Consider the following 27,768-nt stretch of genomic DNA (forward strand, 5'->3'; position numbering starts at 1 on the left):
AGTCTTCCTAAACCAGTGCCTGAGCTCAGGGCCATCTGGGGCTTCGTGCCGTGTGCCTAAGGTTCCTACAGAAATTGCTGGGTTCTTCAACCTTGTTCATACAAGAGGAGCAAAGGCGGGGAGGGATACCCTATAAATATTTAAGCCAGTTCACATGTTTTACATACTTTAACTTCAGTGAAAACCCATTTCTGACATTAAACATAGTAAATAACAAGCCACTAATTTCAACAATAACAACTCATTTTTGATATTCACTATGTTAATTAACATCACCTCAAGTGTTGGTTGGAATATGGATAGTTTTCTACACACTTGGGGGTAGCCACCTCCAGTATGGCCCATAGTGTTTACCTAACAGGATGCGAAGTAAAATGTTAGCCCATCGTCTTTGGAAAATGGATTCTTGATTAAAACAACTGACTGTTCCTAGAATTAAACATTAAACTATTTGGTACATATATAATAGTCCACTCTTTCTTTTTTTTTTCTTTTTTTTTTATTTCTTTTTTTTAATTTTTTGTTTATTGCAGTAACATTGGTTTATAACATTGTAAACTGAAGTATTAGAATATTATATTACAGGCATGGTAATAGAATCAAATCAAATGCATTTGAATTAATTAAAAATGAGTAGCTCCTGAGTGCCCATACACATGAACTCTGCTAGACGCTGGGAGAGGATAAAAAGGATGCACAAGACACTTTGGTATCCAGTCATTTGTTACAGCATCTTCAGTAACCTTGTTCATTAATCTAAAGATAGATATCATTGAATTGTTCATCAATTGTTTCCAACTTCTTGTTAAATTGTCTTTGTATCTGGATTCATTTTCTAGAATCTGATTTGTCATTTGGCCAGAATTCTCACTTTCCCAAGATAGCAATGGATAAAGCCTATTTGTAAGTTCATTGTTCAGTTGATATCACCTTACCTGTTCCCTGGACAAAGAACCAGCTGTCTTTCTTCTCAATCCAGAAAGCCTATAGGAACTGAGGCCTGTCCTAAAAAAACAAAAAAAAGACCATCTGTGTGTTCTACTCCAGCCAAGCTCAATTTTTCTCGTTGAAATGGGCTAAAAAAAAAATCTCAGTAAAGTAGCAGGACAATGACCTACATTATATCTTTTCTTCTACATGAGAATTTAACTTTTGTGTGCATCTGCTCTTCATCTTGTTTTTATCATTTGTGAACATTTTAAAACTATAAAGGAATAGTTAATAGAATGTAGCCTCTTCATTTCTCACAATGTTAAGACATGAGTGACCAGACTCTCAGTCAGCTACAACTATATGTACTATTTGTTGACCACTTGAGCTAGACATTTTGCTAAGTACTCTATAGATATGTCACTTAACCCCATACCCTTTGAAGAGACTTTTATTATCCCTATTTTATAGATAAGATACTGAGATATAAGAGGATGAAGCCACTTGCCAAAGTTATACAGCTAGTAGAGGATGGAAGTGGATTTTAACTCAGGTCTCTGCCTCACAACTAGTCCTCTAACAACATTATACTACACTATAACCAGCGCTTTCCCTATACTTCACCAGGCCACACACAGTCCTCTTAACCACACGCAACTACTATTACAATTTAAGGCAACTTCAAGGCAGGAGCCCTTTTTTATACACAGCTCGAGGCTCATGATTTGGTAAATTATGAGCAAGTTAGGTGACATTCCCTGAAAACATTAATTTAAAAAAATTCCTGGGGGGCCGGCCCAGTGCCACAAGCGATTGGGTGCACATGCTCTGCTGTGGCGGCCAGGGGTTCGCCAGTTCGGATCCCAGGCGCGCACAGACGCACCGCTTGGCAAGCCATGCTGTGGCGGCGTCCCATATAGAGTGGAGGAAGATGGGCATGGATGTTAGCCCAGGGCCAGTCTGCCTCAGCAAAAAGAGAAGGATTGATAGATGTTAGCTCAGGGCTGATCCTCCTCACAAAAAAAAAAAAAAAAAATATTCCTGGGCTGGCCTCCTGGCATAGCGGTTAAGTGCACATGCTTCACTGCTGGTGACTCGGGTTCGGATCCCAGCAGACACTGACTCCCCAATTGTCAGGCCATGCTGTGGCAGCGTCCCATATAAAGTGGAGGAAAATGGGTACGGATGTTAGCCCAGGGCCAGTCTCCCTCAACAAAAAGAGGAAGATTGGCATAGATGTTAGCTCAGGGCTGATCTTCCTCACAAAAAAAAATAAATTCCCTTTTATTGGTTTTATTTCCATGATCACTTCAATAATCTGCCTCATGAAAATTCCAATTTCTTTGTGTCATCAAATAAATTAAAAATTAACGTCTCAAAAAATCCCAGAGTTAATCCTGCCTGCAGAGGCGGCCTCTCTGTGGGCCCACTCCACAGTGGTCTTTGGAGAGGGTGTGGACACTCCTTGTAGAGACGCCGAAGCCTGACCTCCGTTACTCGCCCTTAATTGCTGCAATGGAAGAGACAACTCTGATGAAAAAGAAAGGGCGTATTTGCAGAGAAATGGAAAATTTTTCTTTTTTTTGAGAATACCAAATAAGTATGTTATGACCTCTTGGATAAAATGCAGAATACACATCTTGCAACTCAGGGCTAGCCCCAGGAAAAACATAAACTAGGCAAGGTACATCCTCAGACTCGCAAGTCCTTCCTTCTATCTGGACTTCCTTCTCCCCAGTTCTCTCTCCTCTAAAGCTCAAGTAGTCCCTCGCTGTTAAAGCTTATTCTTAAAAAAAGATAGCAAATAGGCAATTAAAAAATACTAGTGTCCACTGTTCCCCAAAATATGAGGACATAGACAGTCTCATAAAAGTTTGGTAAAATTTTATATCAGCACATCCTTTGTGGTCAGCAACTTGCAGCACTTATCAACTGCTTTTAAAATGTATGTACTTATAAATTGAAATATTCCTCTTCTAGAACTTTATCCTAAGAAGTATTAACTTATGCAAAATTCACAAACTATACGAGTATGTCACAGAATTTAAAAAAAAAATAAGCTAAATGAACAAGAGTATGAAATTGGTTGAAACTAATTATGGCACAACCTAACACTAAAATACTAAGTAGCCATTACAATTATATTGGAAAAACACTTTATTTCTGATAAAATCTAATTAAAACAGATTAAAAGCTATATAGAAAAGTAAGATACTATCTGCATGAAATGAAGATTAAAGAGTATACAATCCCCTAGAATTTAAACATTAACTATCTTTAGGTAATAAGAATACGATGACCTATTTTGTTCTCCTTTGTTTATCTGTATTTTATAGTTTTTAAAGTGAACATTACAGTAAAAAAAAAAAGAGGATGAGGTTTATATTTTGTTTTAAGAAGAAAAATCTGATACCCTAAGTGTTAATATAAGTGCCTCTACTACTTCGGTTCGTATTTGTGAAATAAAACGTGTTTTTTCAATCTGGAAAAGGAAACTTCCAGTATTTGAGACTGTGTGCAAAAGGATTTTCCTTAATAGACATCCTTTCAAGGACATAAACTAGCAGCTGCTCAGAGGCTCAGTCAGGCCACACAGGAGACTGAGCCTTCTTTCAAGTGCCTTCTTGCATTTGGAAGCCCCTGTGAAGCCATTTATACCTGCAACTCTAAAACCCAGGGTGCTACAATCTTCCCAATTTGTACTCAGTGATAAATGGCATAGGTTTTCCTTACCTGTACATGATATACTATTAAGATGAGAAGATGAAATGGTAGAGGAGGTTTCAAAGGAAAAAAGCAAGTCACCCTCAGGTGTGTTGAAATTGCTTAGATAGGTGCTCACAATCATGTCACACCAGATTCCCCTCGTGAACTCTGCCCGATCGTGCAGTCCTGTCTTTGCTCAGCCTGGAAGGTCTTTCTCACCTTCTCAGCCTAGGATAATTCTACTCCACCTTCAAAACCTAGCCCAGATATCTCCTCTTTCCTAGACACTATGCCGCAGCCCTCTGTAGTGTCCCTCACTATTCCCAGAGAGCAGAAACAGAATTAATTTCTCCCCTTGATGAGCATCTACAGCACTTTTTTTCATATTGCTAATGTACGATGAGTCATAAAGCATTATGATAGGTGGTTTGCTGATTTATTTCTCCTTGCCCCACTCTCTAATCTACCCTTACCATCGGGAGTTTTTGGCTGGATAAGGGCAGGGAGAAAAGGGCTATGACACTAATATTTATTCAGTCCCTACTGTTCATCAGGCACCATATGTAATAGATGCTTTTATTTATACTACCTTATGTTATTATCAAATAACCTAAAATGCACGCCGTATTATCTTCACTATATAATGCAGGAAGTAGACTCTCAGAAAGGTTATGAAATTTTATCAAAGTAGCACAGCTGCTGCTATAGACTGAATTATGTCCCCTCGAAATTCATGCATTGAAGTCCTAACCTCTAATGTGATAGTATTTGGAGATGGGGACTTTGGGAGGTAATTAGGTTTTGATGAGTTCATACGGGTAGGGCTCTCATGACGAGCTTAGTGCCTTTCTAAGAAGAAGTACCAGAGAGCTTGCTTTCTCTCTCTGAGATGTGAAGACACAGCAAGAACGCAGCCATCTGCAAGCCAGGAAGAGAGCTCTCACCAGAACCCGGCCATGCTGATGCCCTAATCTCTAATCTCAGACTCCCAGCCTCCAGAACAGGGAGAAAATAAATTTCTATTGTTTATGCCACCCAGTCTGTAGTATTTTGTTATGGCAACCCACGCAGACTAATACTACTGTTGAATAGCAGAGCCAGCATTTAAATCCTGATTCATTTTTTTCTCCTATAATACTATGCTGCTTCTCAATGTGAACTGTTCATGATATGTCTTCATAACTCTAGTATTTAGCAGAGTGACTGGAATATAGTAGACAGAAATCCAACAGATGGATGTTGAATGAATGACTGAATGATTGAATGCTTATAGATAGATAGAAAGACAAGCATTTACCACTGAACTTTCACAATTTAGATATACACCAGTTTACAGATTTTTAGTGTGAGGCAAACCATTTCTGATTGTCATGCAGCGAATCTGTACAATTCTCTTGGGTGCAGAGAATTCACCTGTGTGTCCTGGACAGCGTACAGAATACCATGGGCATTTGTTGAGCTATATTGCTTACGAAGACGAGTTTCTCCTTGGGAATCAGTTGGGAATGCTGGGAAGCCATATGAACCTTTTGAAGTTACTGCTTTTATTGAAGAAATCATGTCTTGAGAGTGTAAATGCAGGAGGGATGGGTCATATACAGAGAATGAGGCTCAAGTAAGCAATCAATTTCAGAGCAATGGCTATAATAAGATTTACTTAAAGAATCTCATTCAAAGCAGAACTTGAATCTTATTGAGGAAACTTCCAGAAAGTAAATGCTCATGTATACTAAAATCAAGTATTTTATGTGAGAGTAATGACAAACGTGAGTTTCTTCTCTGCTTCATCATTTTACAATTTTTTATTTGTATATAAAAGTGCAAATTGGGAATATTAAAAAGTTTCCTATCATTCTTCACATAAGTAATATATTTATAAACCTAATGGCCTAGCATCTATCACACAAACAGGCCAGGGATACAGAGAGAAATAGTGCTTCCTATCATCTGCAAATTGGAGGGATGAGCAGTAGAGAAAAGATCATTGACATCTTTTCCAACCTTTACATTCAGTGATTCTACTTCTGCAGCTGTAATAGTCCAAGTGAGCTCAGAGAGCTCTCTCCTCCAGCCTTCTCAGTCTAATGCAATTCTACCCCATCTCCAAAACTCAATTTAAATAGTTCCTTTTTCCTTGACAGTATCCCACGTCCTCTCTGTCATATCCCCCAACTCTATTCCCATAGGGGAGAATCAGAATTAATCTCCCCCTTCCATGAGCATCCACAGCACTTTGTCCATATCGCTAATACAGAATGGATCAGAGTGGACCATGAGAAGTGGGACGCTAGTTTATTGCTCCTGGCCTCACTCTTCCATCAGCTCCCTCCATGCTGGGAAGTCCTGGGAAGTTACCAGGAGGCTACCCATCATGGAGTTTAATCATCCTGAGGCAGCAAATGAATGATTCTTAGTCTGCTCTCTTAAACTGGAAAAAGCACAGAATAGAATTTATTTCATGTTTTAAAAATAAAAATGGCCATTGCCTATTGTTTTTAAAAAATATAAAATTGGAGAGGAAGTCAAGATGGCAGCATAGGCAGACTCTGAACTCACCTCCTCCCGTGGCCACAGCCAATTTGCAACTACTCGTGGAAAAATTACCCCTGAGACAGAACTGAAAACTGGATAAGAGGAACTCCTGCAACAACGGACAATCCTAACTGGGGTGGAAGAGGCAGAGACACCCTTCCGAAGAGGAAAAACGCCGCCTTCACAAGCCGCCAGCTTCACGGCCGCCAGGAGCAGCTCACAGGTAGGCAGCCTACCTGGAGGCGCAGGGCCCCCAGCCCGGGAGCGCCCCCGCTGTGGGCATTTTGTGGACCCAGCACAATCGAGACGAGTGGCAGAATATCTGACTTTGCCTGCTACTAAAACATTGGGGAGTACCCCTAGAAAACCTGGTTCACAAAGAAACTAAAACCGGCTCTTAAAGGGCCCGCGCACAAACTCACCCGTTTCAGAAAGCAACCTAAAATCACCAGAAAGAAAGGTGCACAGTGCTGTGGTGAAAAGAGACTCACCTGATAGGCCCTGAGTGCATCTCGGTGAGGGGTGAGACCTCTCCAGGGACTGGGACATTGGCGGCGGCCATTGTTGTGGCCTGGTGTGGGCGTGCTGACACAGACGCCATTGGAGTTCTCCCTGAGGCCTGCTAGCCCAGGGTCTGCCCCACCCACTAGAGCACCGATTTAATCCAGCTCAGCCAGGGCAGGCAGCCCACCCTAGAGACTGGCCCCACCCAACAACAAGCCCTCAGGCAACGTGTGGGCCTGCATAGATTGGTGACTGGATTCTCTGCAGCCTGGCAACTGAGCTGACTTCAGTAGGGCAGGGCGTGCACAAGGAGCAGGTGGAGAGTGTGGGGCGGCGGTGGAGTGTGTAGGGCTCCCACTGTGGAGAGACTGGGTCCACTTTCAGGGGTCGGGATACGCACACAGGGTAGGACTGTGTTGACTGTGTGTGTGGACCTGTGGGCGGCGGGGCTGGTCAGCTGCAGAAGACTTGTGCTTCTCAAAGACCCACATAGGAGGTTTGCCCCACCTTCCAAAGCCTGAAACAATTGGGTGCTCCCGTGCCTGAGGCCAGCCCCACCCAGCTGCAATCCTCAGAGAGCTGACAAGAGACCTAAAGGCTGGAGGCTTATAGCAATTGTAAGTCCCTGAGCCTAACAACCTGCCACGCTGGGGGCCTACTCACTTAAAAGAAATACTGCAACACAAATGTGGTATTAGAACTTACAGCCAACTGTGTTGGGGCTCCCCACACCTGATAAAGAGACTGAAGGGCCCACAACAACTACAAGCAGCTGAGCATTACAACAGCTGCCCAGGAGCATAACTCAGCCTCCCTGGGCGCCTACAGGGAGAGCAAACAGGTCACAGCAGAAGGACACACATAGCCCACATAGGGGTCACCCCTGGAACATTGAGAACTGAGGGAAGCACACTGCAGGCCTCCTAAGCCATCACTTACATAAGGTCACCTGTCCAAGAGCAGGAGACGTAGCTGACCTACCTGATACGTAGACACAAGCACAGGGAAAGAAGCAAAATGAGGAGACAAAGGAATACATTCCAAGTAAGGGAACAGGACAAAAACCCAGAAAAGGAACTAAGTGAAACAGAAATGAGCAACCTACCCGACAGAGAGTTCAAACTAAGAGTGTTAAGGATGCTCACTGATCTGAGGAGAAGAATAGATGAACTCAGTGAGATTGTCAACAAAGAAATGGAAGATATAAAAAAGAACCAATCAGAAATGACGAATACAATACTGGAAATGAAAAATTCACTAGAGGGACTCAAAAGCAGAGTAGAGGATACAGAAAAACAGATCTGTGAGCTGGAAGAAAGACTAGAAGAAATTACCCAAGCTGAAGAGGTAAAAGAGAAAAGAATTAAAAAGAGTAAGGACAGTCTAAGGGACCTCTGGGACAACATCAAGTGCACTAACATCCGTGTTATAGGTGTCCCAGAAGGAGAAGAGCGAGACAAAGGGGCAGAGAATCTATTTCGAGAAATAATAGATGAAAACTTCCCTAACCTAAGGAAGGAAACAGACATCCAGGTACAGGAAGCACAGAGAGCCCCAAACAAGATAAACCCAAAGAGGCCCACACCAAGACACACATAATCAAAATGTCAAGAATTAAAGATAAAGAGAGAATCCTAAAAGCCGCAAGAGAAAGTCAAGTTACATACAAAGGAAGCCCCATAAAGCTATCAGCTGACTTCTCAGCAGAAACCTTACAGGCTAGAAGAGAGAGGCATGATATATTGAAAGTGCTAAAAGGAACAAACTTACAGCCAAGAATACTCTACCCAGCAAGGTTATCATTCAAAATGGAAGGAGAGATCAAAAATTTCCCAGACAAGCAAAAATTAAAGGAGTTTGTCACCAAGAAACCAGTGCTACAAGAAATGTTAAAGGGACTGATTTAAGGGGAAAAGAGAAGACCACAAATAGGAAAAATTATCTATTTCCATGATAAGAGGGTAATGGATACAAATGCAAAAAAAAAAGAGGTTAGATATGATATCAAAAACATAAAAGGAGGAAGGAGGGGAGTTAAAGAGTAGAGCTTTCAGACAGAGGTCAAACTAAAGAGACCATCAGTTCTGTATAGAAGAAGAAAGGAACAGAGAAGGACTACTAAAACACTGAGAAAAAAAAAAAAGTTAAAAAATGGCAGTAAGTACATACTTATCAATAGCTACTTTAAACGTCAATGAACTAAATGCTCCAATTAAAAGGCATAGGGTGTCTGATTGGATAAAAAAACAAGACCCATATATATGCTGCATAATAGAGACACAATTCAGACCTAAAGACACTCACAAACTGAAAGTGAAGGGATGGAAAAAGATACTCCATGCAAATGGCAATGAAAAGAAAGCTGGGGTAGCAGTACTCATATCAGACAAAATAGACTTTAAAACAAAAACTGTACAAAGAGACAAAGAAGGTCATTACATAATGATCAAGGGAACAATCCAACAAGAGGATATAACACTTGTAAATATCTACACACCCAATGTAGGTGCACCTAAATATATAAAGCAATTATTAACAGACATAAAAACAGAAATAGACAGTAACACAATGATAGTAGGGGAATTTAACACTCCACTTACACCAATGGATAGATCATCCAAACAGAAGATCAATAAGGAAACATTGGCCTTAAATGATACACTAGAACAGATGGACCTAGTAGATATATACAGAGCATTCCATCCAAAAACCAAAGAATGCATGTTCTTTTCAAATGCACATGGAACATTCTCCATGATTGATCACATATTAGGCCACAAAACAAGTCTCCATAAATTTAAGAAGATTGAAATAATACCAAGCATCTTTTCTGACCACAACAGTATGAAACTAGAAATCAACTGTAGGAAGAAAATCAGAAAAGCCACAAATACGTGGAGATTAAACAAAATGCTACTGAACAACGACTGGGTCAACGAAGAAATCAAAGAAGAAATCCAAAAATACCTGGAGACAAATGAAAATGAAAATACGACATGCCAGAATTTATGGGATACAGCAAAAGCGGTTCTAAGATGGAAGTTTATAGCAATACAGGCCTATCTCAACAAACAAGAAAAATCTCAAATAAACAATCTAACAATGCACCTGAAGGAACTGGAAAAAGAAGAACAAACCAAGCCCAAAATCAGTAGAAGAAGGGAAATAATAAAAATCAGAGCAGAAATAAATGAAATAGAGACCAAAAAAACAATAGAAAAAATTAATAAAACCAAGAACTGGTTCTTTGAAAAGATAAACAAAATTGATAAACTTTTAGCTGGACTCACCAAGAAAAAAAGAGAGAAGGCACAAATAAGGAAAATCAGAAATGAAAGAGGAGAAATTACAACAGACACCTCAGAAATACAAAAGATTATAAGAGAATACTATGAAAAGCTATATGCCAACCAATTCGACAATCAGGAAGAAATGGATAAATTCTTAGAATCATACAACCTTCCAAAACTGGATCAAGAAGAAGTAGAGAATTTGAATAGACCAATCACCAGTAAGGAGATCGAAGCAGTAATCAAAAACCTCCCCAAAAATAAAAGTCCAGGACGAGACGGCTTCCCTGGTGAATTCTACCAAACATTCAAAGAAGACTTAATACCTATCCTTCTTAAACTCTTCCAAAAAATTGAGGAGGGGGGGAAGCTCCCTAACTCATTCTATGAAGCCGACATTACCCTGATACCAAAACCAGACAAGAACAACACAAAAAAAGAAAATTACAGGCCAATATCACTGATGAACATCAATGCAAAAATCCTCAACAAAATACTAGCAAATCGCATACAACAATACGTTAAAAAGATTATACACCATGATCAAGTGGGATTTATTCCAGGTATGCAGGGATGGTATAACATTCACGAATCAATCAACGTGATACACCACATTAATAAAATGAAGAATGAAAATCACATGATCATCTCAATAGATGCAGAGAAAGCATTTGACAAGATACAGCATCCATTTATGATAAAAACTCTGAATAAAATGGGTATAGAAGGAAAGTACCTCAACATAATAAAGACCATATATGAGAAACCCACAGCTAATATCATCCTCAATGGTGAAAAACTGAAAGCTATCCCTCTAAGAACAGGAACCAGACAAGGATGCCCACTGTCACCACTCCTGTTTAACATAGTACTGGAAGTCCTAGCCAGAGCAATCAGGCAAGAGAAAGAAATAAAAGGGATCCAAATTGGAAAGGAAGAAGTGAAACTCTCACTATTTGCAGATGACAGGATTTTATATATAGAAAACCCTAAAGAATCCACCAGAAAACTTTTAGAAGTAATAAACGAATATGGTAAAGTTGCAGGATACAAAATCAACATACAAAAATCAGTTGCATTTCTATACACTAACAACAAAGTAGCAGAAAGAAAAATTAAGAATACCATCCCATATACAATTGCAACAAAAAGAATAAAATGCCTAGGAATAAACTTAACCAAAGAGGTGAAAGAGCTGTACACGGAAAACTATAAAACATTTCTGAAAGAAATTGAAGAAGACACAAAGAAATGGAAAGATATTCCGTGCTCTTGGATTGGAAGAATTAACATAGTTAAGATGTCCATACTTCCTAAAGCCATCTATAGATTCAATGCAATCTCTATCAAAGTTCCAACATTATTTTTCACAGAAATAGAACAAAGAATCCTAAAATTTATATGGAACAACAAAAGACCCCAAATAGGTAAAAGAATCCTGAGAAAAAAGAACAAAGCTGGAGGTATCACACTCCCTGATTTCAAAATATACTACAAAGCTATAGTAACCAAAACAGCATGGTACTGGCACAAAAACAGACACACAGATCAATGGAATAGAATCGAAAGCCCAGAAATAAACCCACACATCTATGGACAGCTAATCTTTGACAAAGGAGCCAAGAACATACAAGGGGGAAAAGAAAGTCTCTTCAACAAATGGTGTTGGGAAAACTGGATAGCCACATGTGAAAAAATGAAAGTAGACCCTTACCTTACACCATACACAAAAATTAACTCCAAATGGATTAAAGACTTGAATGTAAGACCTGAAACTATGAAACTTCTGGAAGAAAACATAGGCAGTACACTCTTCGACATCAGTCTTAGCAACATATTTTCAAACACCATGTCTGACCGGGCAAGAGAAACAATAGAAAAAATAAACAAATAGGACTACATGGAACTAAAAAGCTTCTGCACAGCAAAGGAAACCATCAACAAAACGAAAAGACAACCTAACAATTGGGAGAAGATATTTGCAAACCATACATCTGATAAGGACTTAATCTCCAAAATATATAAAGAATTTATAATCTCAACAACAAAAAAACCTAACAACCCAATTAAAAAATGGGCAAAAGACCTGAACAGACATTTCACCAAAGAAGATATACAGATGGCCAACAGACACATGAAAAGATGTTCAAAATCATTAACTATCAGGGAAATGCAAATCAAAACTACAATGAGATATCACCTCACGCCCGTCAGAATGGCTATAATTAACAAGACAGGAAACAACATGTGTTGGAGAGGATGTGGAGAGAAGGGAACTCTCATACACTGCTGGTGGGAGTGCAAACTGGTGCAGCCACTATGGAAAACAGTATGGAGATTCCTCAAAAAATCAAGGATAGAACTACCATATGATCCAGCTATTCCACTGCTGGGTATTTATCCAAAGAACTTGAAAACACCAATGCATAAAGATACATGCACCCCTGTGTTCATTGCAGCGTTATTCACAATAGCCAAGACTTGGAAGCAACCTAAGTGCCCATCAAGGGACGAATGGATAAAGAAGATGTGGTATATATACACAATGGAATACTACTCAGCCATAAGAAATGATGAAATCCAGCCATTTGTGACAACATGGATAGACACTGAGGGTATTATGCAAAGTGAAATAAGTCAGAGGGAGAAGGTCAAATACCATATGATTTCCTTCATTAAGTAGTAGATAATAACAACAATAAACAAACACAGAGAGACAGAGATTGGATTGGTGGTTACCAGAGGGGAAGGGGGGAGGTAGGAGGGCGAAAGGGATAATTCAGCACATGTGTGTGGTGATGGGTTGTAATTAGTATTTGGGTGGTGAACATGATGTAATCTATGCAGAAATAGAAGTATAATGATGTACACCTGAAATTTATACAATGTTATAAACCAATGCTACTGCGATAAACAAAAAATTTAAAAATATATATATATATAAAATTGAACTGTAGTTCATTCTTGATTGTAAAATACATAACTTTTTCTTCCTTTTTTTAGAGTGATTATTCATACTGTGGTTTACTTTGTAATCACATCAAGTCTTGTTTTATTTTAATAGTGATTTTAACTGTGACTCATTTTTTATCATTTCAGCTATGTAAACATTAAGGAAACCGATTTTCATAATGTCCTTGATGCCATATGTTCATTGACTATAATATTTAAAATACCACCCTCAAAGAACAATCCTGAATAAGAATTTCAGAGGATCACAATGAGCTTTACTGTCAGCTACAAACTGAGAGTTAACAATCCTCAATTCACGCTTGGAGACCAGTGAGGTCAAGGAGCATCGAATGTCTGTGACAGCGTCAAGAAGAAAATCCAGGTCTCATACATTGCTTATTCTCTCCACTAAAACTTCACTTCTTTCCATGATTATTTATATAATGTTCTCTTATAAAAGAATAATATTTATACCTCCCTCCTAAAACACATATAGCTGACACATCTCAATCTTGTTCTTAGCTCCATAAATGTATCAATGTGTATGTGTGTACTGAAATCCTACTATATTAGCCATAATTTTTTAAAAAGATATAAATGTGGAAAAAACGATGTAAAAAGTAAAGTAGATATGAATCTGATAAAAAAAAGCCATTAAGGGACACAGCTAAAAGATTAAAGGTAAATAAATATATATTATGAGACATGGTAATAAGGTGGTCAGGCACTCTTGAAATTAAGTTGAAATGTAATATATGGGGAGGAAAGGAAATTAAATCTGAAACCCTGAGATACTTATTAAGCCGTCAGTGGGAATCGGGATGATGATGTCACAACTAAGAGAGGAAAGACGACTCTGCAAAGTTGGGCGAGATCCAGTTTGTGCTGTAGATTTATGCAGTTAATTTTGTCCCCTGACTGCATTCAGATGAGCATTTCTCCTCTACATACACCAAGAAAATTGCTGCATTATGGCTGTGTTAATGGTAATCAGCATGCTAATGAGCACCAGAAGGTCGTTACAGCAAAGAGAGGTTCAAAGATGTATAACCTAGAGAAAACAAGAACGTAATTCTTCAGGGAATGCAAGTGTCTTGTTTGTAGGTCATAGATTATTTGTTTTGGTCACTGCATTGCACAGGGAGTTTAATTTAAGCAGGAAAAAAAAATGAAGCTTTTTGAATTGTGAGAGCAGTCCAGCTTAATTAAGAAAAGTAACACGGGATTGCTTTGCATTTGTGGTAAAAATAGAATTCTTCTGTAGACTTAAGATAGTACTAAATAGTGCTGTCTAATGTGGAATTATATCTGTGGTTATGCAAATTGTGAGATTTTATTTGTATTTATTCGTAAGTCGGAAGTGGCTTCATGGCTCTCTGGCAAGGACAAGGTCAAAATATCAGGGGTGAAAAAGGTAATATTGAGAAACCAAGTCACAAGACTATGCAAACAATTTCAGGGTCTAAGCCTTCTGAGAGAATTAAGAGATATTGTTTACTTCAGATGTGCATATTTCCTTCAAAAGGTTAAGTAGTTATTGATACTGACAAATGAGAGTATTCAATCAGAAATAGTGCTGCTATAGCTAATTAAAAAGTTCAGGGACAAGAATGGTGTGCAGATTTTAGGTTAAGCTAGGTAGTTCCCCCCAGGAGCCTCCTCCCCACCAAAGATTTAGGGAGCCACATGAACTAATCAATTCCTATATTGTATCAATAGAAACAGAATCATAATATCACTTAGTTAAATCATTATAGGGGTTCTGTGTTTTTGTTTAATGAATACTTTTAAATAGACTGTTTTGCTAATATGCTCTTTGAGTAGGTTTTATAACCAAAGAATGATGCCTTGGAAATGAACAATGGTAATAGTTTGCATTTCCCCTGTCTCGTAGCACATGGAATTTGTCACAATATTCAAACGAATGTTTTTCCCATCCCAAAAAGGACAAATAAAATGGCTCCTGATGGATAGATAGATGATAGATAGATAGACAGGCATACACATACTCATATATATGACTGATTATAGTATAATATAAAATATAACATAATACTGTACTATACTATACTATGCTATACTAAGGGCATTTTACAATTTCCAACCTAACACCTCTCCAAATTAGAAGTCCATATTTTTTGTATTTACCAGTTTCCTCAAATAAACATCTTGCTTTTTGATGTCAGGAAACTTCCTTTGTTCCAAATTCTCAAGGTTAAACACCAGAGGGCCCAGTCCTAAAACTTCCTCACTGCAAAGAAAAGCACATTTTGGATTAAACCAGTGTTTTAATTGTTTGGATCCATGCTGTCACCTTTTTTTTCAGAACATCTGTGACACGTATCCTCTCGTAAATATACTATCCAATCTATACAGAATACTGTGGCTGGAGAAGAGGTTTATATGCCAATTTGGGAAAAAAAAGAAAGAGTAAAACAAAAAGAAAAGGTGAAAGACAGCTGGGGAGGGAGGAAGGAAAGAAGGAAGGCAGAAAGGAAGGGATTACAACAGTGTAAAAATATAGGATGAATAGGTAAGATATTTAATAATTTATCAATATAACAGTATGGTGTTGGGGAAATATAATTATAAAATCTTCCAACGCAGAAAACCTCTTCACAAAGATAGTAGAGAAAGAAAACATGTTTATTATTGAATAAGCATTAAATCAGAATGTGATGCGCATCACAGGGAATCCCCTAAGAGATGGCAAAGACAGGAAAGAAACTGACACCCTTATATAGCCAACACAACTTTTTACATACATGTTCTCAAGATAAACAATAACTAGTCCTTAAGTTGGAGAACTGGTCAGCACCATTTTTCACAAGTAGTTCACCCTAACTTAACCTGGTAATTGGAGTGACCATCTGTGTTGGCTAACTGGCTTTATCCAGAGGAAAACCAACTTCTCATAGCTTTATGACAGGAAGTAGTTTTGCAACTTGCATCAGGCACCCACTGAAGTTAAGCTCCTATCCTCCCACAGAAACTGGGAAGTAGGGGTGCTACCTTCCTTGATGTTTACATTGTAAAGAGATGGCTCCCCAGTCTGTAAGAAAGCCATTCCCAGGTCAGAAAGCTGATGAAGGGCCTATCTAGTTTTCAAAGGATTCATATATATTTCAAAGAGATGAGAAAGTACATGCAGTTACGAGTTTTCTAAGGAAAATGCTCTGAGAAAATGGAGGGGAGGGGAATCGCTGCCCTTATTTTCAACAGGAAGAATTAAGCCTCTTATTTTTTATTTTTGTTTGTCCTTCCAATGGGCGCCACTGATTTTAACCCAAAATAAACCCACTGAATTCACTCTGAGGTTTGGGGTACTTGTCCTGACAGAACGGTGGGCAGGAGTCTGAGGTTCAGAGAACTCGAGAGCCTCCCAGGTTTGATTACAGGCAGTCCCTAAGTATCTAGCTCGGTGCTTCTCTCACTTTAATGTGCACAGGAATCACCTGGGGGTCTTGTTGACATGCAGATTTGGCCTTGGACTCTCTGGAGTGGGCCAGCGTTCCGCATGTCTTACTCCCTCCCAGGTGATGCTGCAGCTGCTGGTCCAAGGCACGCACTCTGAATAACAAGCAACTGCGTTCAGTTGTCCTCACAGGCGTAAAGCCCCACCATTTCCCAGCTACGTGCCCTGGAGTAAATCGTTTAGCCTCTTTAATTTCAAGGGGAAATGACCCATAAATGAACAAATACTTTACTAAGAAAGCTAAGAAATGGTTTCTTAGAACAGCAGAGACTTAGAGCCTTACGGGGCCCTGAAAGAGAGAGCCGTCCTGTCCTTGAATACTTGCAGCTTCCATTTTTACGGCAGCACATCCCACTGTTACATAGCTCATCATTTTATCTATGGAGATGCAATCTGCTTCTTTATACTTTTTCTTTTTTTTTTTTTTTTGGTGAGGAAGATTAGCCCTGGTCTAACACCTGTTGCCAATCCTCCACTTTTTGCTGAGGAAGATTGGCCCTGGGCTAACATCCATGCCCATCTTCCTCTACTTTATATGTGAGATGCCTGCCATAGCGTGGCTTGATAAGCGGTGTTTAGGTCTGCACCTGAGATCCAAACCTGCTAACCCCAGGCCGCAGAAGCAGAGCGCATGAGTTTAACCACTACGCCACCGGGCTGACCCCTGCTTCCTTATACTTTTGACCCATTGGATCTACTGTCATCTGGAACTACAGAAAATAAAATAAGATGGAAATAGCTAACATCTCTAAAACAGTTTAGACCTTATAAAGCAAATTTATGTTGATTATCTGATTTTATCAACATAATCCTTTATATATTTGTAGCCAGTAGTTTTTTCACCACTGTCTTATCTTCTGTAGGTAAAACTCCCCGTGGTTTCCAGACCCTTTACCACCGTGATTTCCTTCATTTATACTCATTGTGGTTTTCAGTGCCTACTTTTAATTGGGTATAAATTAATGGCAATTAAAGAATTAGGCCTTATCTCAGAAAACACTATCTGGTAAAGACTTCCTTAGCACAAACATGTCCTTTTCTTAGTTAATATGCTACATTAGTAATAAGTATTTCCTTCTTATAAATAGGAATAAAGAAAACATTCTCATTAGGAAAGAGTAAGTATTATATTGGTTTGTTAAACATTTTTCTCCTTTTCCTAAGCAGATTTGTTGTAAACATGCTTTTATCTCATATGTCATACTACAGTAGAGAAACATACTTCAGGGAAGAAGAAACCATGCTTATGAAAACCCTAACTGTCCCAGGGGTCTGCTGCATGCCAGAGACAATGTGGAAGGGTCGCCATGTTAACTCCCGCTTAATCTTGGTTGGTTCAGACTCGCAGATACTCTCACAGTTCCGTTGCTTCTCCCCAAGTATAGACTCCACATATAAAGAGGAAGGAGTATGTGACTTCATGACATTGGAGGAGGGTGGAGGCTGGCACTAGCAGACATGTTATCCCTGGTGTGCCCTGGCTGGTACCTGCACACCTCTGCTATGTCCTGAGTCCACCTCTCGGCGGCGAGTCCTGCAGGTGGTGAACTTGGGGTTTATTCTTTTGGCTGCTGGGAAAACTCTGGGTCTTCACCGTGTTCACTATCCAGTTCCCTGGCTTATGCGGAGTCCCCTGCAGTGCTGTCCCCAAGACAGGTTGACTATGTGTCAACTCACCTTCTACAGTGTATGGGAACTGAGAAAGCCTCAAGAGTGCCAGCTAGATCTTTGTTCTGTCTGATCACACTGCTCCCCCCTCCTAATAAGGATCTCTGCAGAGCGATCTCCTCCCAGAATTCCAAATGGGGAAGTGGAACACCATCATCCTCCCGCTGCTTCCTGACAGCTAGTTAATGCCGGTGCCTCCCCTCCGCCACACCACAACACCACCACTGCCATTTCCCAAACCAGCCCCAAGGAGAGAAAACATGACAATGCCTCCAGTCTCATTCTCTCTCTCCTTCTTCCCACAATCTCCTGGGGCCAAAAAAGACTGTCTTCTCTTACTTCCTTTTCCAGTCTGAACCTCCTTTACATGAAACTCTCTGATCAGACCTGCTAAACCTGTCTAATGGCACACTAAAAGAGCAGATGAAGGAATTCAGATAATACGTTCAGATGATCTGGCATACAAGGCTCAATTTTTGCTGCACAATCCTGTTTTTTTAATGCAAGAAGCTGAACATTATCGTCTTTCTCTTTGCACTCTGCGCAGACACTGTTAGTTGTCTCTTCGAATGCTTCCTTCCTTCCTCCTTGCCACAAGAACCCTGGTTTTGTATCATGCAGCTATGTGTGTCAGGGGAGGTTGAACTCCTCCCTAATCTGCTTGCTGATTTTGATTCCTGGGACTGTGGCAGCCATTTTGAGACCATGAGGACACCTAGACACAGGGGAGATAGGTGATACTGAGGAAGGTAAAGCAGATCAATGGAAAAAAATGATTCCTTGGTATTGTCATTGAGCTACTGAATTAACCAAACATGGAGGTGCCCTAACTCAAAACTTCCTATGTGAAATAATAAATTTTCCTCATTGTTTAGGCCATTTCCACTTGGCTTTTTGTTATTGAAGCACAAAGTATCCAAACCGATGTGCTGTCTTTCTGTAACATTCTCCTCCAAGGCAGATGAATAACCTGGGCAACTTAGGCAAAATATTAAAAGAAACTAATGATATTAATATGATTAACCCTAGAAATAACAGGTCTCCAAGTCCAGAGTTCTCTCTCTCAGATTCTCACCGCCATAGCTTTAGTTTAGGATGTCCTCATCATTTCTCACAGTAAATTGCAATAACTAGTCTGACTGCCTCTCATCTCAACCACCTCCTCTAATTCCTCCTCTCCACTGATCCTTACTAGTCTCTTACTAAAGCACAAATCTCACATGACTCTCCCACTTAAAACCCGTCCATGGTTCCTCATGGTCTCCATGGTGAAGTGCAACCTACTGTGCGTGTTCTACAAAGCCCTTCATGACCTGGCCCATTCTACTTTTTCAGTTCCAGTTTCTGATCATCACTGCCTGGCATTCTGTGCCACAGTCCCCCCAAATCTGAGAGTTTCTGAACACACTGTGTCATTTCTTGCCTCTATGATTCTTAGGTGCTATTTCCAGTACTTGGGATCAGCTTCCCCAGGCACTAAAGAATGACAAACCCTCACTCATCCTTCTTGACTCAGCTGAAGCCTCATTGCATCCAGAAACACCTCCCTGAGAGCCACTAGAAATGGTATGCTAAGTTTTGTGTGTTAGTTGTACCTTGCCTGTGCCTCTTCTGTGGCAACTCTCACGTGGAACAGCACTTCATGTATTTCTGTCTCCAACATAGACTCGGGATTTATTGGGAAACAAACCTTGTTGATTTTTGTATCTTCATCACTTGGCACAGCTCCTAAGATCCAGAGAGGCAGCATAGCTGAGCCCAAGTTGTGGCTGGGTCCAGATCTTGGTTCCATCATATCTTGGTTAAGTGACATTAAGCAAGTAATTAACCTCTCTGCGCTTTAATTTCCTTACCTATGAAGTGGGGACAATAAGAATAGCTGTAATCAATAATAGTAACAATAACAATAGCATTGTTGTGAGGATTAAGTGAGTTTATTCAGGTATAAATATTTAGAACACTGTCCCACTCATAGTAAGCATCCAATAAAGATTATATTTTATAATTAGTATTGGCACTCAATAAATACTTGTGAACTGTACCGAAGGGCTGCAGCTACTCTTTAGTCCCCTCTCTTCTTCAGGGAACTAAATGATGTTGAAGGTCACAGATTATAAGGGCAGTGATTTCTGTTCCCAAATATATTTATGCTGCAGCCCATGATGCCCACGTCCCACACAGAGGGTTTATCAAGTGCTCAACATTTGCAAGGACTGTGGAGGCACGCATACCACAGCTTCTCACGTATATCCCACAACAAACAATAAACACCTACATTTAATCTGAGCCCCTGGTTTATCTCCTGCTTGATGCTTAGGGCCGAGATGGTGCGAGGGCCTGGGGAGAGCCCAGGGGGATAAAAAGGTGAGATGACAGAAACACAGGGGTGAAGTCTTGGACTCTGCGTTAGAGAACAGTACTATGAGCTGTGTAATCTTGGGAAGTAACTTCATACGACTAAACCTCAGTTTCTATATGGAAAATGGGGATGATAAAGTGTGCTCCACTACCTCATAGGGCAGATATAAGAAATAGACAAATTAAATCATGCGAATATTCATTTGTCAAGCACTAGGTAATTTACAAAAGCAGGAGATTTGCTAATTACCCCATCAAAAACCTTCTCTGAGCTCTGCAGAGTCACAGTTGTCTGACCCATGGAATCCTCCTAATACTCTCAAGGGACACCCCAAGTATGAGACCTTGCATAGAACCTGACATTAATGTATTGTGCGTGTGTGCAGGTGCGTGTATGTATGTATGAGTGCCTGACACATCTATCTACTCTCCGTATTATACCTCACATCCTAAGAAATAAAATTACTTACTTATTATATTCCTATCAGGAATAAAATAAAAGAATTTATTCTAATGACTACCAGACAGTAGAGTAAAATTAGCTTCAGATGACTATGAAAAAGCATAATGTTCTAGTTTACCAGAAACCAAGGAAACCTAGTATATCCAGCAGCAATTTTTCTTCCCTCTTATTCTTTCTTTGTGATGAAGCTGAGAATAATGCCCTTAGGTTTTTCTCACTATATATGTAGATGGGGAGCAGAAAGGAACAGCAATGGTACAGACTCAGAGACGGTGCAATTAAAAAGGCTAAGATAATTTGTTGATCTTTTAACACAATGTTTCTTTACTATCAAAGTCACCTCAAATCAACAATTTTAACATAATGTAATTCAACAAAAATATTATTGTAGGCATAAGAAAATTTTATGGGAGGAAACATATTGGATGAAGTATCGCTCATGGTGTAATTTTAATTCTGAAAGATCTTGCTAAGAGGGCTTATTTAAATAGGTTCTCCCTGAGATGAATATTTAGGGGGAAAAATTCCTACAGGATGATTTATAGCAAAATTATATGAACAGAATGAAGGACAGAAGAATTTTATTAGAAAAGGGTCTCATTTCCACAAAATATAAATTATACCTTTTAGAAAATATATTGAATTTTATTAATATTCTGTAGACAGCCTGAAGTGTTAATCTCCACCCCTACCTATAAGACTTTCATTATGATGTACAAGGTGTATTTACCCTTTAACCAAATAATTTTTGAGCAAGTCGGTGCAGCCTCCAGTTTACACATCCTACGAAATATTTTCATTGCAGTTACAAAATCTTATACTTTGTATTGTTGGGAACTTTTAAAGAAATATATATATGGGCTGTATATTTTATATATTAATGCTTTTGGTATTACTATGCAAGAACAAATATTAGTGATGAACTCGTATTTGATAGCTGAGAAGAATGTTTTTCCAACGTTCACTGTCACTCTTGTTATTGTCTTAACCATTTTTTAAAATAGATATACAATCATTTTGAGTTTTTTCAGTGCTATGATTAAAATTCTGCCTTGCTTCATCTTGAAATTTATAGTTAGAGGAATTACTTAGGGTAGACCATTGAGTACTGTATTTCTGCCTGGCCTTTGAAAGTGACCTCATTTAGACCTTGGTAACTAATATTTTTGATGAGGAAATTGACTTATTATGATTCAAAGAACTTGGTTATAAATCCTTTTACAGTCTCTATCAGTCTTGAAAATTGAGCCTTTCTTGGGATGGTGACTCTGTTGCAGCGAACACGAGTAAACTTAGCGTTGGTGCAGTGTGAGTTTCAGCAAGGACAAGCTAGAATTTAGATTTTATGTTATTTGAAACTGAAAACTGAGAACAAGAATGAGGACAAAGCTAGGAGATTAAAGAGAAAAGATAGACTCATTTTGACTCAAACAAATATTCTTAAATATTTTTCTCTAAAACAAATATACATAGAATGTAGCAATCGATGTGTTTCCTCCCCCTAGGGCATGCAAAACGGAACACAGGCTTTCTGTTATATTCAAAATACCTGCAAAATGTACTGCTGCAAAGATTACTATTCTCTATTTATAAAATGAGAAGAACCTGATTTAAAAAGCTGGGCTTGAGTTAAAACCAGAAGCCAAGCCTTTCTTTACACCTTAAAAAAATATTTCATTGATTCATCAGTGAGTGTCAGTAAAAGCCAGATTCTATTCACATCTCCATGAAGAGAACATTGAAGAGAAATCTCCTCGAAGTACCTGGGTATGTGAAACCAAAACACCTTGGTATTTCACCCAAGCCCTTACATGAATCTGAAGCCTCAGGGAACTAATTGCACAGGAGGGAAATCTCTGGTATTATTACTGGTCAAAATGGCAAACATCTCCAGGTAATAAAATGAAAGTCCAAAGATACATTTTAGCACAAATATTTCTGGCTTACTCTCAGAATAAATGCTCAATTCAAGAACCATAGCCTCTTCATATGGATAAAAAGAATTAAAACAAAACATGAGACCTGAAGACCTATCAATAGATGTCCCTAAAAGAATAAATGGGATGGCAAAAAGGAAAAAAGATTTTAGAGTTGTCCCTATCAACCTATATGGAAACATCAGCATCATTCTCTAACCATGGAATTTTATTGTTGTAAGAATTCTGAAAAGATTCTCTCATCTACGACACACATTTTCACAGTTGAAGATACAAACTCAAATTAGTTGTGACATGTCTAAGGTCACACAGCCAACCAATGGCAAAGCCGGGACTTGAACCAGGGTCTACTTATGTCTACATATGTCTTAACCTTCATTGTTTTCAGGAGCGCTGAGCTCAGGTAAAGATCAACGTTGCCAAAGATATCAAATGTAACCTTTGCTTTTAAGGGGAAACAAACCAAATTAAATCTATCTCCAATAATCAACAAAATTTGATTCTCTCTTTACATCCTCTTCACTGGCCCATTCTGGTTTTCATAACTTATCATTATAGATGAGAAAACTGAAGTGCAGAAATATTGGAACTGGTGACTACAGATAGATCTCTAATAAATTTCAAATCATATGTCTATAACATGGCTTCTTATTTTTATTGTCAATTTATTTTAGTTTTATTTATTTATTTCACCATCATCATATTCCAAAAAAAGTTAAAATGGCACAGAAGTTACCTATGCATGGCCTCCATACCCCTTTTGTCAAGCCTCCACGTGTTAGTCGAAAATTAACATAACAATAAGGTAGCCAGGCAGTTTTGCTTTTTGGTCCTGTCTGCCGACTTCTCCTGGTGACTCATCACCGCTGGGAATATTCCAAGATCTGCCCAAGACAATATGGAAAGGTGAAGTCACAGTTACCACGTTATACAATTATTCAATAAATCTAATGCAAACTGCTGATTTCATTCATGTTGCCTGTGTCTCTACAGAAATGACCCAAATAAAAGAATATGGATTATTCATTTCTAACGTTTATTCCTAAGTGTTACATAACAATTTTAGGCCTTCATTTAAGTAACACAGTTTTCCCAAAAGCCTCTGTAAGCAATTCCAAGTCCTAAAATAACCAGTCCTAGGGAAACTTCTTTCTCTGTCTACTTGTCATTCAATTGCATGCTTTGGTCACTCAAGCTACTGTCAATTAAAATTTAGAATACCAAAGGAAAAAAGAGGAGACATGAAACATTCTTTTTGGCAGCACTTGGTAATTTTAAAATAAAAAGTCAGCACCCCTTCTGCTCTATAAGCTCAAAGCGTCACATTCGATGGCATCTTTTCAAATGGCCTGAATTGTATTCCTCACTTCCCTTGATTTATCCCCCGTTGGCCCCTGCAGGAGAGCATCATTTTTTTTCTCCTGCCCTCTGTCTTCTGTATTTCATTTCAGGTGTCTATCGAGGCAATGAAAGATAAAGCTCTCTGCTTTCCCTTATACTAAAGTTCTATATGGAATCAGTTCACCTGTCTGTCACTCCTCATTAAATTCTTACCCTCTTCATTCACATCCTGATCTTTGCAAATGAACATTTGCTTAATAAATGTTCCCAAGACTAACAGTGCAGAGTGAAAATCCCACACAGCAGTAAATTATTAACTCAGTCACAGAGGGAGTGCCATATATGACTTTTCAGAATGAGTTATTATGTGGATCATCATGTAATTATGAATTTTTCAAGCCATGATAGAGGAAAATTGAATATTTAATATTTTATGGACATATTCTACACTGAGGACATCTTTCAAAATTTTATGATAATTTTTAGAGTGAGCGAAGAGCAGAACAAAAGTTACAAAATAATTGCAAACTTGAATATTTAATCACTAGGGACATTGTTGGTTATTTCTCAAATTATATAATGTAACCAAGGCTGTGAACTTTTAATCATAGTGTATTCAAATGAGGGGGAAAAAGTGCATTAAAAGCAATCTATAAGTATGTTTTGGCTGTTTAAGAAATAAGAATACAGAGCTTAATGTTGTCAAATTGAGACCTTAGGGTATAAATATTCATGTGAGAGGCAATTTTAAGTGATTTGTTCCAAATGAGCTATTGTCGAACAAAAACTTTTTTAAATGAGCCATTTTAAAATGTTCAAAGTTAACACCAAGGAGTAAACACTAAAACACCTTAAAACACTTGACTGAAAATAAAATGAAAAAATGAAATTGGTGTTTCTCAAAAAATTAAAAACTGCAAGAAATATTTTATAGCTTTGACAAAAAAATTAAAGGAAAAATTAAAAGATAGACAATTCTACACCAAATAACAAACAACAAGATTTTGTTCTGAATTGCCCTAAGCCTTACACAGATTCATGCCTTCATCTTATAGCATAATATTTAGCACTTCAGTTATCACTTGTGTTTTAACTTTGAAAATTAGAATATTTAGTGATTCCAAATTATTTCTTAATAAGCTCTCCTTGTCGCTGGAGAGGGTCATTTCCAAGTTCTAATACTAATAAACTTTGAGGACATTTGAACTCAGGGTGTCTCAACCATGGCTGTACATTAGCATTGCCTACTGCTACCTCCAAAGATTCTGAATTGGCCTGAAGTGAGGCGGGACACTGATTTTTTTTGTCAAGCTTTTCAAATTATTTTTATTTTCAGCCATGGTTTAGAATCACTGATACTGAAAGGGCTGTTATCCAGTTTCCAGAGGTCAAAACTTCATATATATTTTTAAAATCCCAAAGATCAACCTTTTGGGTTTACTGAATATATGGGCACTGAGGATGCAGAGATGACTAGTAAACAGTCCTGGCTCTCAAATTGCACGTAATCTAATAAACACGCACACAAACAACCACAATTCAGTGCAATTGCTGCTATTAGAGAGGTGTGCGCCAGGTATACAGCAGCGGAGGAGAAAAATCAACTTTTAAGGTACCAAAATGGACTCGTTTAAACCTAAAATTTGACTAAGAAAAAATATGACTATGCTGTTTCTTACATTCATTCATTCATTCATTTGCTCACTCATTCAATTATTTATTCAACAAACATTCATTAAATGACTACTATTTTCCAGGTATTGTCTTATTCTTCTTCTCATAGACTATGGAAGGTGATTAAAAAATGAGAATGTATCCATTAGCTATTACTGCATAGCAAACTACAACAAAATTTAAGTAACTTAAAACTACAACTATTTATTTGCTCATGGTTCTGTATATTGGCGATTTCAGGCTGGGTTCAGCAGACTCATCAAAAAAGCATGTCTGAGTTATATCATAACCTCTTACAATCTTTGAAGAAAGTGAGATTTGACAACAATGCCTGCACTTGCCTGAGAAATTGAATCTGTTTAGTGGAATGAATGTCTCCTTCAAAAAAAAAATCAGATCCAAACACTGTGAAAAGCTCACTACTAGAGTAGACTATCAAAATTGGGACACAACTTTTCTGCTCACTCTTCATCCGTTATTGTTCCCAGCCCTGTAAATAACAGACAGGGATCAGTTATTCCTTGTCCCATGAGACCTCCCAATTGTAGACTCCTTCCTGGCTCTCTAGGACAACAAGCCAGAAGCAAGGTAAAAGAGTCTCCAACTTCTGTTAAACAGAATGGTGACGAAGGAACAGGAGCCCAACAAGGTGTGGATTCTCACAGCTTTCCCACTCTCCCCTGGAGTCCTGGCATGTCCACAAGGAGATTAGAGATTGGGGAGAAGAGAGGAAGAAGGGGAGGCACAAAATGTTGTACTTCAATAGCTAGATTGGTGGGGACAGACTGCTGAACATTTGAGGCTATGTGGTTTTTTGTTTTAGGGTTTTTTTTAGGATTTAATCTTACTATCCTTTTTGCTTAGTTGCTTGCTTATTTGTATGTTTGTTTTACAGGTAAGAAAACTGAACTTAGAAAGAAATTCTGCTACGTCATAGACTCACTTGTATGTTAAGAAGCTACATAGAGTTATTCAGGATGAGACAAGTACTAAGTGAATTTCAGTAACCATCCTGATCTTGGCTTTCTGTTTTGTTTTGGTTTTTTTTTATTGTGGTAAGGACATTTAACATGAGATCTACCCTCTTAACAAAATTTTAAGTGTACAATACAGTATTGTTAACTATAGGCACAATGATGTACAGTAGATCTCTAGAATTTATTCATCTTGCATAACTGAATCTTTGTACCCATTGAATAGCAACTCTGGATTTCCCCCTCCCCCAGCCTCTGGTAACCACTATTCTACTCTCTGCTTGTATGAGTTTGACTATTTCAGATTCCACACATAAGTGGAATCACACAGTATTTGTCCTTCTGTAACTAGTTTATTTCACTTAGTGTAACGTCTTCAAGGTTTATCCATGTTGTCACGTATGGCAGGATTTCCTCTTTTTAATGGCTGAATAACAGTCCATTGTGTTTATATATCATATTTTCTTTATCCTTTCATCTGTTGATGGACATTTAAGTTGTTTTCACTTCTCGGCTATTGTGAATAATGCTGCAATGGATGTGGGACTGCATGTGTGTCTTCAAGATATTGATTTCAATTCTCTTGAACAAATACCCAGAAGTGGAATTGCTGGATCATACGGTAGTTTTAGTTCTAATTTTTTGAGGAACCTCCATATTGTTTTCCAAAGCCCCATCTTACATTCCCACCAACAGCACACAAGGGTTCCCTTTTCTCCACATCCTCGCCAACACTGATATTTTTAATCGGAACTCAAAACTATGAAAAACAATGTACCTTGGAATAATCTCAGTGAAGAAAACTCCCAAACATCTCAGAAGAAAAAGAAAAAGACACGTAACTGGTGGAAATAATCATGTGTCCAACGGGAAGACTACAAAGGGCAAACAGGGCAGTTCTTCCCAAATCTGTTATGCATTTAGTGCATTCCAGTCCCAGTGGGAATTTTTAGAGGGCAAATTT

This window comes from Diceros bicornis, chromosome 9 (genome assembly GCF_020826845.1).
Source record: "Diceros bicornis minor isolate mBicDic1 chromosome 9, mDicBic1.mat.cur, whole genome shotgun sequence".
Taxonomy (NCBI): domain Eukaryota; kingdom Metazoa; phylum Chordata; class Mammalia; order Perissodactyla; family Rhinocerotidae; genus Diceros; species Diceros bicornis.